General features: G+C 42.0%; 1 protein-coding gene across 3 annotated transcripts in view; it reads right to left on the reverse strand.

Annotated features, from left to right (window-relative positions):
- The window catches only part of taf2 (TAF2 RNA polymerase II, TATA box binding protein (TBP)-associated factor), a 147,694-nt gene that overhangs the window by 26,059 nt on the left and 108,358 nt on the right, over window positions 1-13,277 (reverse strand). The window lies entirely within an intron of this gene.

Raw genomic sequence — 13,277 nt, forward strand, 5'->3', positions numbered from 1 at the left:
TGATCTTTTACCCTGAAGATTAAGTTTATTCCTCAATTCAACAGTACAAAATGATGCAGTACTTCCTGGATCAAGAAATGCACAAGTCTTCAGTTTGAAGCTTCCTTTTTTAGCTTTAACTTGCACAGGAACTATGGAAAGAGCTTTGTCACCAGCCCCAATAAGTCTGTTTGTCTGAACCGAAACTGAGGCATTCTCTCTAACTGTGTCTTTAGTGTTGGAATCAGATTGTTTGTCATCCTTCTCAACCTTACTTCGTTGAGTATACAGTAACTTGGGATGTTTTAAACTGCATATATCACAACTAAGTCGCTTGTTACAACTTTTGCTGATATGTCCTTTGAACAAGCAACCGAAACATATTCTATTTTTTTTTAAAAAGGTTAATTTCTCGTCATACGATTTTTTTTCTCCAATCGTGAACATTTTTCTAAAGCATGTGGTTCTTTGCAATACAGACAGCTTTCTTGAACAGGCTGATCTTTTTTCATTGTTTCCTTGTTCTTTCTTATGCTTGTATCTAACAGAGCAGTAACACTTCCTTTGGTTTCTGTTGAGACGATGATTTAGACTTATTTACATCCTTATGAACTATTGAAGTATCCTTAATATTTCCAAATGCTGGTATGGTGTAAACATGCACTTGCAATTCCAAAAATTGTACAACATCCTCAAAGGTAGCGACCCTTCCAGAAAGCATTTTAAACTCTGTAACTTTGGTTCTACATGTCCTTTAACTTGAAAAGTAATTTATTGACAATAATCATCAAATTAGCAAGCAAATTCAGCTCTTGCAAATATACACTACTTTCCATTGCTTTACAACCTCCTCTCAGAAAGAGTGCAATATGCTTGCAAGGCCTTTGCATCCTCTGATTTTATTGCTGGCCAAGAAAGAATCTTGTCTACATGGGCCTTGCGGTACCCAATGACCTGCTGGTGGCTCCTTGGGTACTTCAGGCTGAGTGATAGATCTTGCAGAAGCCTGAGCTAATGCTTTTACTCTCGTCATCTTAAGAGCATGTTGTTCCTCAAGCTCTAGTCTTTCCTTTTCTCTCTCCAATAATCTTTTTTGTTCTTGCTGGAATTGTTGTTTCTTCATTTCAACTATATCTTCTAAAATATGTTTATTCTCAAACCACTCACTGGCCCTGCTTCACCTCAGACACTACCTATCTTGGCAGATAAAAGCTGGGTCAGTTCAGAACCCCCCCCCCCCCCCCCAACTCACCCCAATCCACCTTCGATGGGTTCACAAAGGTAGGCAAAGGGTTCGAAAGGCAGATAATGTCCGGCTTGAATCCTCTGTGTAAAAGGGCTATATGTCTCTCCAAATCTACCTCTGCACAGATTCTGCTGGCATTAAAAAGTTATTAACATAAAAGTGGCATTTTGGCTAACCCTGTAGGTCAAGTCAAACTCTGCAAGTTTCTGCTCCCAGTTTGCAGCAATTCCTGCAGAGAGAATCAGAATAGACCCATCAAGAAAATTACACAATCTGGGCTCTAACTCTCCAAGAAAAGAATGCCATGAATAAAATCACACCTGGTCCTCAATCCTCGCAAATCTCCACCTCCATCTATGCTCAAAGATGTTGCAAGAGGACCAACAATTCTCTGGGTAGAGAATTCCAAGGAGGAGTCATAATCTATTGAGTAAGTAAATAGACAGTATTCCATAACACCCTGTGCAGTTGCAGCAAACTTTCCTTATTCTTTTACTCCAACCCTTTTTAGCAAAAAGGGAAACAACGTTTGCCTAAATTGTTGATGTGCCTACATATTATCAATCTACTTTTCATGTATCAGCATTTGAAGATTTCACAGTACATCAACATGCCCAAGCTCTTTTGCCATTTCAACATTTTCCCATTAAATTCTTCTCAACAAAGTGAATAACTTGCCTTTTATTAAACCTTTGTAGATTCAGCATCCTCCTTGGTACTGCAAAGTATATCTGATTATATAAAAAGGAGCAATTGACTGATCGTTGGTGCATGTTTAGTCTCCTTGCCACACCCAATATTTTGAAATGTATGGAAGTATTCATTCTATCTGACAATCTATTACTGGGCAAAGAGTGCCACCACTTTAATAGGAGGAAACCATAGTCGCAACTCACTGAAGAAAGTAAATAAATTCATGTTGCTAAAACAAATTAAGTCGAAGCCAAAAAGCCTCCTGAACTTGATCTAAATCCCAGAAGGTAGCGAAGTCGATGAATGCAAAAGTGAAGTGATACTGTCTAGATCTTGGAACAATATCAACAGATTGGAAGATTGCAAATATGTCACTGCTTTCAAAAGAGAGAGAAAACAAAAAGACACACTTAGTTCACTTAAAATAATTTGATCGCAAAAGGCTGGAATTTGATCGTAAAAGGCTGGAATTTGTTACTGCTATAAAAGTTATAAAAAACAAGAACTCACATGGTTGAGATGACATGTCAGTATGGATAGACATTAAAATACTTCAATGATATGATAGAAAAAGAATGGAAGTTAACATCCAGTTTGCTGATTAAACGAATTTACAGCTATTTTGCCCATCCAAAATAGAGTCCACAAATACTTATGTAAAAGTCCATCTCATGTAAAAGTCGACCTTAGTTTCTCACCTTGGCCCCAGTGGCCCACAGACCGAAGCTCACGATACCTCTGATAACGCAGATACCTACTTGGACCCGACCACCCCCGCTCCAGCATACACTCACTCACCAGTTCCCACAACAGCCTCAGCCTCCACAAGGCTGACACCTTAGAAATCTCCATGCTGAATCTCAAATGCTCATCTCTCTCCACCACCATTTCTTACCCTTCCCTATCCCCTCACATCTCTCTCTACTCAACCCCCATCTCTTCCCATCTCTCCAAACCTTTGTGTTTTTACTTCAATCACAATATCTGCAGACATTCATGTTTTACTCTTATGGATTTTGTTACATGGTAGGACATGTGTTTTGATGCACAGGCTCTGCATTATTACTTTATTTCATTGAGTTTTTGTTCATTATTCATTTAGAGATCATGTGGAGTTCTGCTACTGGTATGCTATTTTGGATTCTAGTGTGAACTTCAGCCCCTCAAAAATAGTATCCATATAATGGTTGACTCCATAAATTTAACATTATACTCTAAAAATGTTGACTTTTACACAGATATATAAGGTAGAATGAACAAGTGGTTAAGACAGTTTAAAATGGTTTGTTTTTAAAGATTAGTTTTGTTTATTCATTACAAAATACCTTGTATCGCAGGTTTCATATTAAATCCAACATTCATACATACTGTATGTGTAAAGAGCACAATTTGCAGAGCAAAGGATTACAAAGAAAAGTAAAATCAATGAGTACTAAGCAAGGTGTGACAGTGTATTTAGAGGTGGTTTGGGAGGAATTGTTAGAGCAGCTTGCACACATACATTTTAAAAAAGAATATTTGCAGGACTTTTGCAGAATGCTTTTTGCATGCGGCAACAAAGTACTGACAACAGCTTGCCTGGGAGAGCATGTGATATTTGCAGGCAAAGGAGAACTGTTTTGCTCTCAGAGAGGGAGGGTATAAAACAGAGAGAGGAGTCACAGAAATTATTTCCAGAAGGACAAAGCTGGCAAACTTTGGAAGGCTGTCTGGTCAAAGGTGACCTGAAAGAAAGAGGATCATCTGGAACCCTGAAGGCGGCAAGTTTCGTCAGCAAAACTGAGAAGGAATCCGTTGCGGATGTCCTGGAAAAGGAATCTCTCTCTCTGAAAACCAGCAAGAACCCTTCTGAGTGGTAACCATTTGCCTGGTAAGCACCAAAGACTGGTGAACTTTGTTAAGGCTAACTTCTGTGCACAGTACAAGAATTGCCTGCAACCAGTGAGATTGGATTGTGATCCAAAGAACTTTTCTAATCTTAAATATACATTAACACACCTGCACTTAGTATTAGAGGGTGGAATTAAGTAGTTAAGTAGGTTAAGTAATCTCCATCGGGCACACAAAACTCAAAACGGTCAACCAGTTTACCTATCTTGGCTGCACCATTTCATCGGATGCAAGGATCGACAACGAGATAGACAACAGACTCGCCAAGGCAAATAGCGCCTTTGGAAGAGTACACAAAAGAGTCTGGAAAAACAACCAACTGAAAAACCTCACAAAGATTAGCATATACAGAGCCGTTGTCATACCCACACTCCTGTTTGGCTCCGAATCATGGGTCCTCTACCGGCATCACCTACGGCTCCTAGAACGCTTCCACCAGCGTTGTCTCCGCTCCATCCTCAACATTCATTGGAGCGACTTCATCCCTAACATCGAAGTACTCGAGATGGCAGAGGCCGACAGCATCAAATCCACGCTGTTGAAGATCCAACTGTGCTGGGTAGGTCACGTCTCCAGAATGGAGGACCATCGCCTTCCCAAGATCGTGTTATATGGCGAGCTCTCCACTGGCCACCGTGACAGACGTGCACCAAAGAAGAGGTACAAGGACTGCCTAAAGAAATCTCTTGGTGCCTGCCACATTGACCACCGCCAGTGGGCTGATATCACCTCAAACCGTGCATCTTGGCGCCTCACAGTTCGGCCTGCAGCAACCTCCTTTGAAGAAGACCGCAGAGCCCATCTCACTGACAAAAGACAAAGGAGGAAAAACCCAACACCCAACCCCAACCAACCAATTTTCCCCTGCAACCACTGCAACCATGTTTGCCTGTCCCGCATCGGACTTGTCAGCCACAAACGAGCCTGCAGCTGACGTGGACATTTACCCCTCCATAAATCTTCGTCCGCGAAGCCAAGCCAAAGAAGAAGAAAAGTCTAATTCTGTTTTCTTGTTCAATTATAATTAAAAACTCCTTTTGTTGAAGTAACCCTGTGTTGTGGTGCATATCTATTGCTGCTGGTTTTTGGGGTCCTCTGGACTCCGTAACAAAGGGCAGCATGATAACATTGTTGTGGGATTCATTTAGGAGCTTGATAGATGCATAAAAAATCTCTTTAAACCCATTAAATGTCTTAAACCTTCTTCCTAACGGAAGGAGGATGAGTGCATCTTGGGTGTAATGGGTCTCAGTTTGTTGGCGATCTTTCCTATGTAGTGAGCGATGTAGATGGAGTTTATGAGGCAAGTTTGGGTTACATACTGAACATTCATGACCTTCTTTGGCTTCTTCCGATCTTGACCAGAGCAGTGCTAAAACCATGCAGTGATACATCCTGTATAAGTTGTTTAGAGGAAGACTTCCTTTGTCTATGAAAAATGTCAAGGCATTGGCATGCTTTTTTTGAATGTTTTGTCAATGTGCTTGCTCCAGGTCAGATTATGGGAGTATTTTTTATTCGTAATAACTTGAAGTTGTCTACTCTTTCAACTTCAGTGCCATTGATGTGGACAGGGGTGTGGACGCTGCCCATTCTACTGAAGTCAATGATCATCTCCCTTATATTAATGATACCCAATCCACTATTGTCGTATCATCGGCAAATTTGATGATGCAAATGGAATAGTATTTAGTTATACACTCATATGGGGATACAGCACACATCCAAGAGGAGCGTGAGTGTAAAGTGCAATTGTGAAGGGGAACATAATGTTCACAGTTCAGATTTATTGACAAGAGTACATACACGACATCACATACAATCCTGAGATTCATTTTCCTGTGGCCCAGGCAAGATTCCTACTTATCGTTGGTGCAAAAAAACTGTACTCAAGAAAAGATATATATGAAAGAGAGAAATGCAAACAAAGAAATAAATGTAAACAAACTGACTGTGCAATGCAGAAAATAATATTCAATAATAAATAATGTGTAAAGTAAGAATCCTTAAATGAGATTGTTTAGGAGTCTGATGGTAGAACGGTAGCAACAAGTCTTAAGACGCCTGTACCTCTTTCCTAATGGTAGCAGTGAGAACAAAGCATGTCATGGGTGGTGTGGATCCTTAATGATTGCTGCTGCTCTCCGACAGCTGCATTCCTTGTAGATTTTCTCGAAGGTAGGGAGAGTTTTGCCCGTGATGTACTGAGCAGTGTCCACTACCTTTTGCAGGGCTTTCCGCTCAGAGGTGCCTCCATACCAGGCCATGATGCAGCCAGTCAACACACTTTCCACAACACATCTGTAGAAGTTTTCGATGTTATACCAAACTTCCACAAACTCTTGAGGAAATAGAGATGTTGACGTGCTTTCTTCAAGCTTACATTTGTGTGTTGGGTCCAAGAAAGGTCCTCTGAGACAGTAACTCCCAGGAATTTAAATATGCTCACTCTCTTCACCTCTGATCCCCAATGATAACTGGATTGTATGCCTCTAGTTTTCCCTTCCTAAAATCAACAATCAGTTTCTTGGTTTTAGTGACATTAAGTGCAAGATCATTGTTAGTACATGATTCAGTCATCATAATGTGATAAACAGAGAGGATTCCCATGTGTGGTAAAATGAAGAGGAATGTATCATTTTCTACAGCGACATACCAGTAAAAATAAAGAGGAATCTTGGCGGGTTACTTTTTAAAATGTACAAAAAAATGTGATTACATCAAGCAATTAAAAAAGAAAATGGATTTGAGCTTCGTCGCAAGAGTGTTATGTAATAATGGTAAAGTCTTACAGAGATTGTATGGGGCTTTGCTGATATTTCATTTGGAGTAGTGTCTACGATATTGGTCTCCAGACTTAAAGGAGAACACACTTAACTTGCAATCAGTGAAGCAGAGATCCACCAGTCTCTTGGGTGTTTTAATGGGATTGAAAAGCAAGAGTGGTTCATACTTCTGACATTTCTGAAAATCAATTATCATCTCATTGAGATATGGGAGATTCTGAGAGGGATTAACAGTATGTGAGAGGCTGTTTCCTCAGGTTATAGAATCTAGAATTTGAGGGTGTCATCTCAGATTGAGATTAATTATTTACTACCACAAAAGCAAATATTTGCCTTGGTTTCAATTCTTTGGTGGTTCTTGTAAAATATCCAAAGACAATTAAAAGGTCCTTTTCAAAAACATCATATGCTTTACATCATATACCCAACTGATGATTTTTCCAAAATTAGATTCCGAATTTTTTTTACTTAACATAAAAATTATCCAAAGTCTAATAATGGGTTACACCAAATCTCCAGTCTGAGAGTTTTAACTTTCAGTAACTTCAAAATTCAACTTATCTTTACACTGTACTGTATAACCAAAACAAGTTCTTAACATTGGTACAAGTATTTGCACAGAATCTTAAACTGCTTCATTAACAAATCCCTCTTATTCTTTTTTCCTGAAATGAAGTAAGTAATAGTCCATGCCAACATAGCATCACCTTCAAAATTCAAGTTTGGGTTGATAAGTGGCAAGCAATATTTGTACTACACAGATGTCATCTTCAACAACTGCTCACTACCTCATCTTGATATTCAAAGGCACTACCATTATCAAAGTTTTGTACTACCGGTAAGTCTTGAGATTGCCACTGAACCACCAGCCATATGATCATAGATATAGCAGTCAGAGATTGAATAATCTAAAGTGGGTGGATTTAGTATCCAAGAAGCTCAAAAACACCAGGGCAAAGCAGTCTGCTTGATGGCAATTCATCCTCTGGCTTAAACACTTCCAGCCTCCATCATTGGATACAGCATGTACGATGTACACAATGCATGGCAACAACTTGCCATGTCTTCATCAGCAGTATCCCCCATGCCTACAATACCAGGCTATTTACCATTTTTTAACATTATGATTCAAGAATTTTAGAGCACAGTATGGGCCCTTCAGGCCACAATGTTGTGCCAACCTATGCAAGACCATAAGATAAAGGTACATAACTGACGTTTCAGGCTTGAGTTCTTCATCAAGGTATCGGCAAACATTTTTCCATACCTAGATGAAGGGTTAAAGCCTGAAACATCAGTTATGCATCTTTATCTTTGCTATATGAAGTATGCCGTTTAACCTGCTGAGTTTCTCCAGCATTGTGTTTTTAACTTCAACCACAGTGTCTGCAGACTTTCATATTTTACCACAAGACCATCAGATGGTGGAACAGAAATAGGCCATTCGGCCTGTCAATTTTGTCCTGGCATTCTATCATGAGCTAATTCATTCTCCCACAGTACCATACCCCTGCCTTCTCCCCATAACCTTTCATGCCCTGATTATTAAGATAGCTGTCAATATCTGGCTTAAATAAATGCTACCTACTGGCCTCCACAGCGGCCTGAGTCTGCAAATTCCAGAGGTTCACCACTCTCTGGCTAAAATCTATTCCACAACAATCTATTCCTTCCTGACCTCACACACATTATCCTCTAATTTTCTTTCATCCATGTGCCTAAGAGTCTTTCAACTGTCTCTAATGTACCAACCTCCACCACCACCTGAGCAATACATTCCAGCAATTTCTGTGTAAAAAGACCAAATTGACATCTCTAAACTTTCCTCCACTTACCTTAAACAGATGTCCTTTGGTAGTTGTTGTCGCCCTGGAGAGACATAGAAAGACTGTCCACCCTTTCTATGCCTCTCATAATCTTATACACCTCTATCAAGTCACCTCTCATCCTTTGTTGTTCCAATGTATACCCATTTTATAGATACAGATTACAGAATGGAAGGAGGTCTCAATTTTTAAATGGCCTCGGGAACCCAGAGACCAAGGGACTAGATTATACCCTCATCAAAACTCTTGAGCCGGAGTCCAGATCCAGCTATACATGGAATTCAATATCTAGGGGTTTCAGGAATGGTGTGCACAGATCTATCACCATAGAGCACTGGGCATGCATTTATGGTGGACATGCGTTTATGATCATACAACACAGGTACATTATAGGCAGGCATAGATCAGTTATCATATAATAGTGGGGTATAGTATTCGTGGGCATATAATAGAGGTGCATCACTATTTGAAGTATGTCAATCTCCATGTAAAACAAGTAGAGTAATGGTAGCTCAATTTCTATTAAACAATGAAACACAATAACCATCTGCACACATCTTCATATAATATTGGGGTTCAAAACTGGTGGATACAGGCCTCTTAACAGTACTAAATGCAACTTCAAAGAGCTCTTTTAAAGAACCAGAAGAATAAAAAATGGCCAGTAAGATATGTTAAATCATCATCCCTTCCCTTTTCTTCTTCCCAGATTGTACTCATGTTCAAGGCTCATATGTGAAGGGAATCCCAAATAAAGCAAATGTGGTTTAATGAGGAGTACATGTAACAAGTTTTGTTAATCATAGGAGTAAGAAATGTTTGCCTTGAAGGAAAATGTGAAGAACTAGCTTTCTTTTTAAAAGGAAGTATTTTTCACAAATGAATTGGAGAGTTACCTTTACATCCAACTGCAAGAATTTTTAGGACTCCATTCCCTTAAGTCAGATATCTGAAATGGGTATCTGTCAGATCCTGTGTTTTATTTTCTCCTTTCTCTTTTACTCATTTAAGATCATTCCATACATTGTCCACAGACATTTTGGCCCCAGAAACTTGAGCAGTTCCCAGTATTTCCTGTGGTACTGTCCACATGCCACACTTAAAGCAAGCCTTACTAATCTAACCCAAATCCTTGAAATTTAATGTTGGCAAATACAACTACAGACTGCAGTTATTCCAAAGGGCAGCTTACCACTCTTCCTCAAGGGAAAGGTGGATGAGGAAATTAACATGGGTCTCAACAGCAACATTCACGATCCAAAAATGAATAAAATAAAAGAATGAGCCTTGTCCAAGAACCAACAAAGCTGTGCAATGGTCAAAAAGTCAAATTCCAGATGGCATTTCTTGGAAGTAGTGAAGTGGAGGGGAGCACTGTACATCAAAACATCACTATATATTTGCAACAGTTTCTCTTTTAGCTTATTATGACAAAGTAAATAGGTTAGGTAACATGAGCACACTTGAAAACATCTAGTTGCCTTCTTCAAGGTCAATAAATTTTGTTCGTTTTGAGTCATTAAATTTATAAAACCCTATATTCAATGACTGACCACCTCAGTAACCTGGAATATACAATTTGTCAGCACTGCTTTTGAAAACCCTGCTTGTCAGCTGGATTTATTGAACCCATCATCCCCGACAAAGGCATAAATTATTTCCAAAATAATCATTCACCTCAGGATTTCCAAGTGTCAACCAATAAATTCTATCAATTCCAAGAAATCTGCATGCCAAGCTGTGATCTGTACTAGTAATGATATACATGTACAAACCTGCTGTGTTTCAGGGTAAACCACATGACCTCATAGGACCAAAGTGTAATAATCATCTCCATGCACGCATTTGCTGCAAGATGAAAAGTTAAACTGCATGTTCAGTATGGCTAATAGGGTTTAATAATTTGCAGAGACTGCGATGCTAACACATGATGATTTAGGTGACAGCTCAGTTTAAATGTTGCATTTGATCAAAAAAGGTACAAGGGGTTTCTTAAAATATTTTAGCATAAAATTTTGTATTATATTGTAGTGGGCAGCAAAAGAACTGAGACAGCAGGCTGTGAGTTTGTTTAGCATAACTGATTTACTTTGAAGTTCACGCTGCAGCCTTTAAGGCTGTCTGGAACTCACCCCTCGCGTCCCGGATCTTACGTCACGTAAGCACGTATGCGTACTTCCAATCTGTACCGAAAGAGAAGGACCTGCGACGCCATCTTTTCCATGGCTGCCCCGCTGACTCCACATGACAAGCAGGGCCGGTTTGCCACCACCCCCCTGAACCCCAAGAACTGGTGCCGTTGGACTCAGTGCGTCATGTATGAGATCTGCTGCTTCGGTGGCCGACCTCTACGTACTGGCGCCGGGACCTTTACCGGCTTTGACAAGTCCAAGTGGGCTGGTTTGAGGTGGTTCAGTGTGAAAAGTTCCTCTCTGTCCCCTATGTTGAGAGTGAAAGTAGATGCACTTCTCTGGAGCACCTTGTAGGGTCCCTCATTGGGACGCTGGAGGGTTGGCCTGTGTCTGCCCTATGAACAAGCACATAGTCGCAGGATTTTAAGTGTGCTGGGTAACTGGAAGGGGGTGACAGTGTCACGATGGCGGTGGTGGTGTGAGTGATCCTAATTTGTCTCAGTCTTTCCAGTACAATGGCAATGTCAGAGGTGGTGAAGAGAGGAAATGGCCCGGGAGTGCAAGGGGCTCATCATAGTCCAACTCTGCTGAGGAGGTCTTGAAGACATCCTTCAGTGCTGTGCATATACCGAGGATGACCCATGGCAGTTTATCCACCCAGTTTGGCCTCGCAAGCCTTGCCATCAGTGCCAACTTAAGGTGGTGATGAAAATGCTAGACCAGTTCATTGGACTGAGGGTGATAGGCAGTGGTGCAGTGTAGTGGGTGCCCAGAGGAGTTTGGAGAGAGCGTTCCAAAGGGCGGAGGTGAATTGGGTCCTCCAGTCGCTAGTTATGTGTGCTGGGACTCCAAAGCACGAGACCCAGGCAGAGAGGAAAGCTCTATCGCAAGTGTCAGTGGTGGCGTCCAGGATGGGGATGGCCTCCAGCTATCAGGTGAATCTGTCTTCTATCGTGAGCAGGTAGTGTGACCTTTGGGAGACTGGGAAGGGGCCCACAATGTCAAGGTGGACATGCTGGAACCTGCAAATTGGCGTATCGAACTGTTTGAGGCGGGGTTTGGTGTGCTGCTGAACAGTAGCAGTTTGCCACTGCATGCAGGTTTTAGACCATTCGCTAACTTGCTTCTGCAACCAGTGCCAGATGAAACTGGAGGATATCATCTGTACCGTCATTCGAATGGAGGGATGGGAAAGGACGTATCATGTCGAAAACCGTTCATCTCCTCTGAGCGGGAACAAGTTTTCGGGGTTGGCCAGTGGAGACGTCACAGAGGAAAGTTGCACCACTGGGGTCAAGCGGGAGGTCTTGGAGCTGCAGATTTGTGATTGCCATCCTGAAACTGTGGGTCTCAGGATCATCCTGTATAGTTTGAGCTGTGTCATGGCATTTGATGCCTTGTGACAGGGCGTGAACAGCCGGCCTGGAGAGTGCATTGGCAACAACGTTCTCTTTGACCAAGCGGTGGCAGATGGAGGTAGTGAATTCCAAGACATAATATAAGTGCCACTGCTGGTAGGCAGACCACTGGTCAGAGGATTTGGAGAATGCAAACTTCAAGGGCTTGTGGTCCATGTAGACTATGAAAGGCCGCCCTTCCAAGAAGTAGCAAAAATGGCAGACGGCGAGGTAGAGGGCGAGCAGCTCTCTGTCGAACGTGCTGTACTTCAGTTCAGGTGCTCATAGTTGACGGCTCAAAAAGGCAAGGGGCCTCCAGGTGTGGTCCACGAACTATTCCAGAACACTGCCCACCACCGTGTTGGACGCGTCAACCTTGAGGGCTGTGGGCACATCAATGCGTGGGCGGACAAGCATCGTTGTGGCAGCCAGGGCCTCCTTGGTTTTTTTGGAAAGCGTCCTGTGGCTCATTGTTCTACTTGAGTTCTATCTTGGAGTCTGACTTTTATGTCAAGAGTGCGTGCATGATGTTGGCAGCTGCAGGGATGAACCTGTTGCAGAAATTCACCATGCCCACGAATTTTTTAAGTCCCTTTAGAGTTGTCGGTCTGGTGAACTGTTGTATGGCCTTAATCTTGTCAGATAAATGAGTGGCGCCGTCCTTGGTGATTCTGTGGCCCAAAAAGTTGATTTCCTTGAGGTCAAACTGGCACTTCGCTGGGTTGATGGTGAGGCCGAATTTAGCAAATCGGTTGAAAAGCTGGCTAAGATGTGAAATGTGCTCCTCAAGTGTCTTGCTTGTTACCAGGATATTGTACAGGTAGATGAAGAGGAAAGGCAAGTCTCTGTCGACTGCGTCCATGAGGCGCTGGAAGATCTGGGCTGCGTTCTTCAGCGGAATAGCATGCAAAGAAACTCAAAAAGACCAAAAGGGGTGATGATAGTGGTCTTCTGGACATAGTCTGTGTGAACATGAATCTGGTGGTATCCCCAGATCAGGTTGACCTTAGAAAAGAGGCGTGCACCATGCAGGTTTGCTGCAGAGTTTTAGATGTGGGGGATCAGGTAGCGGTCTAGCGTCGTCGCATTGTTGAGGCATCTATAGACTCCACAGGATCTCCAGCTGCTGTTGGACTTGGGCACCAAGTGGAGGGGAGCTTGTCAGGGGCCAGATGTTGGGCTCAAGAATGTACTGGTGGGCCTGTGGTTGCTATGTGGTGCTGCACACTGTGCATCGGCATGGTAACAGTGGACTGGGGACACAGGAAGGTGGGATAGCTGGCAAGGAGGCGGTTGTATTGGCCGGGCAAAGTCTCCACAGATGCGAG

This window comes from Narcine bancroftii, chromosome 2, assembly GCF_036971445.1.
Source record: "Narcine bancroftii isolate sNarBan1 chromosome 2, sNarBan1.hap1, whole genome shotgun sequence".
NCBI lineage: Eukaryota > Metazoa > Chordata > Chondrichthyes > Torpediniformes > Narcinidae > Narcine > Narcine bancroftii.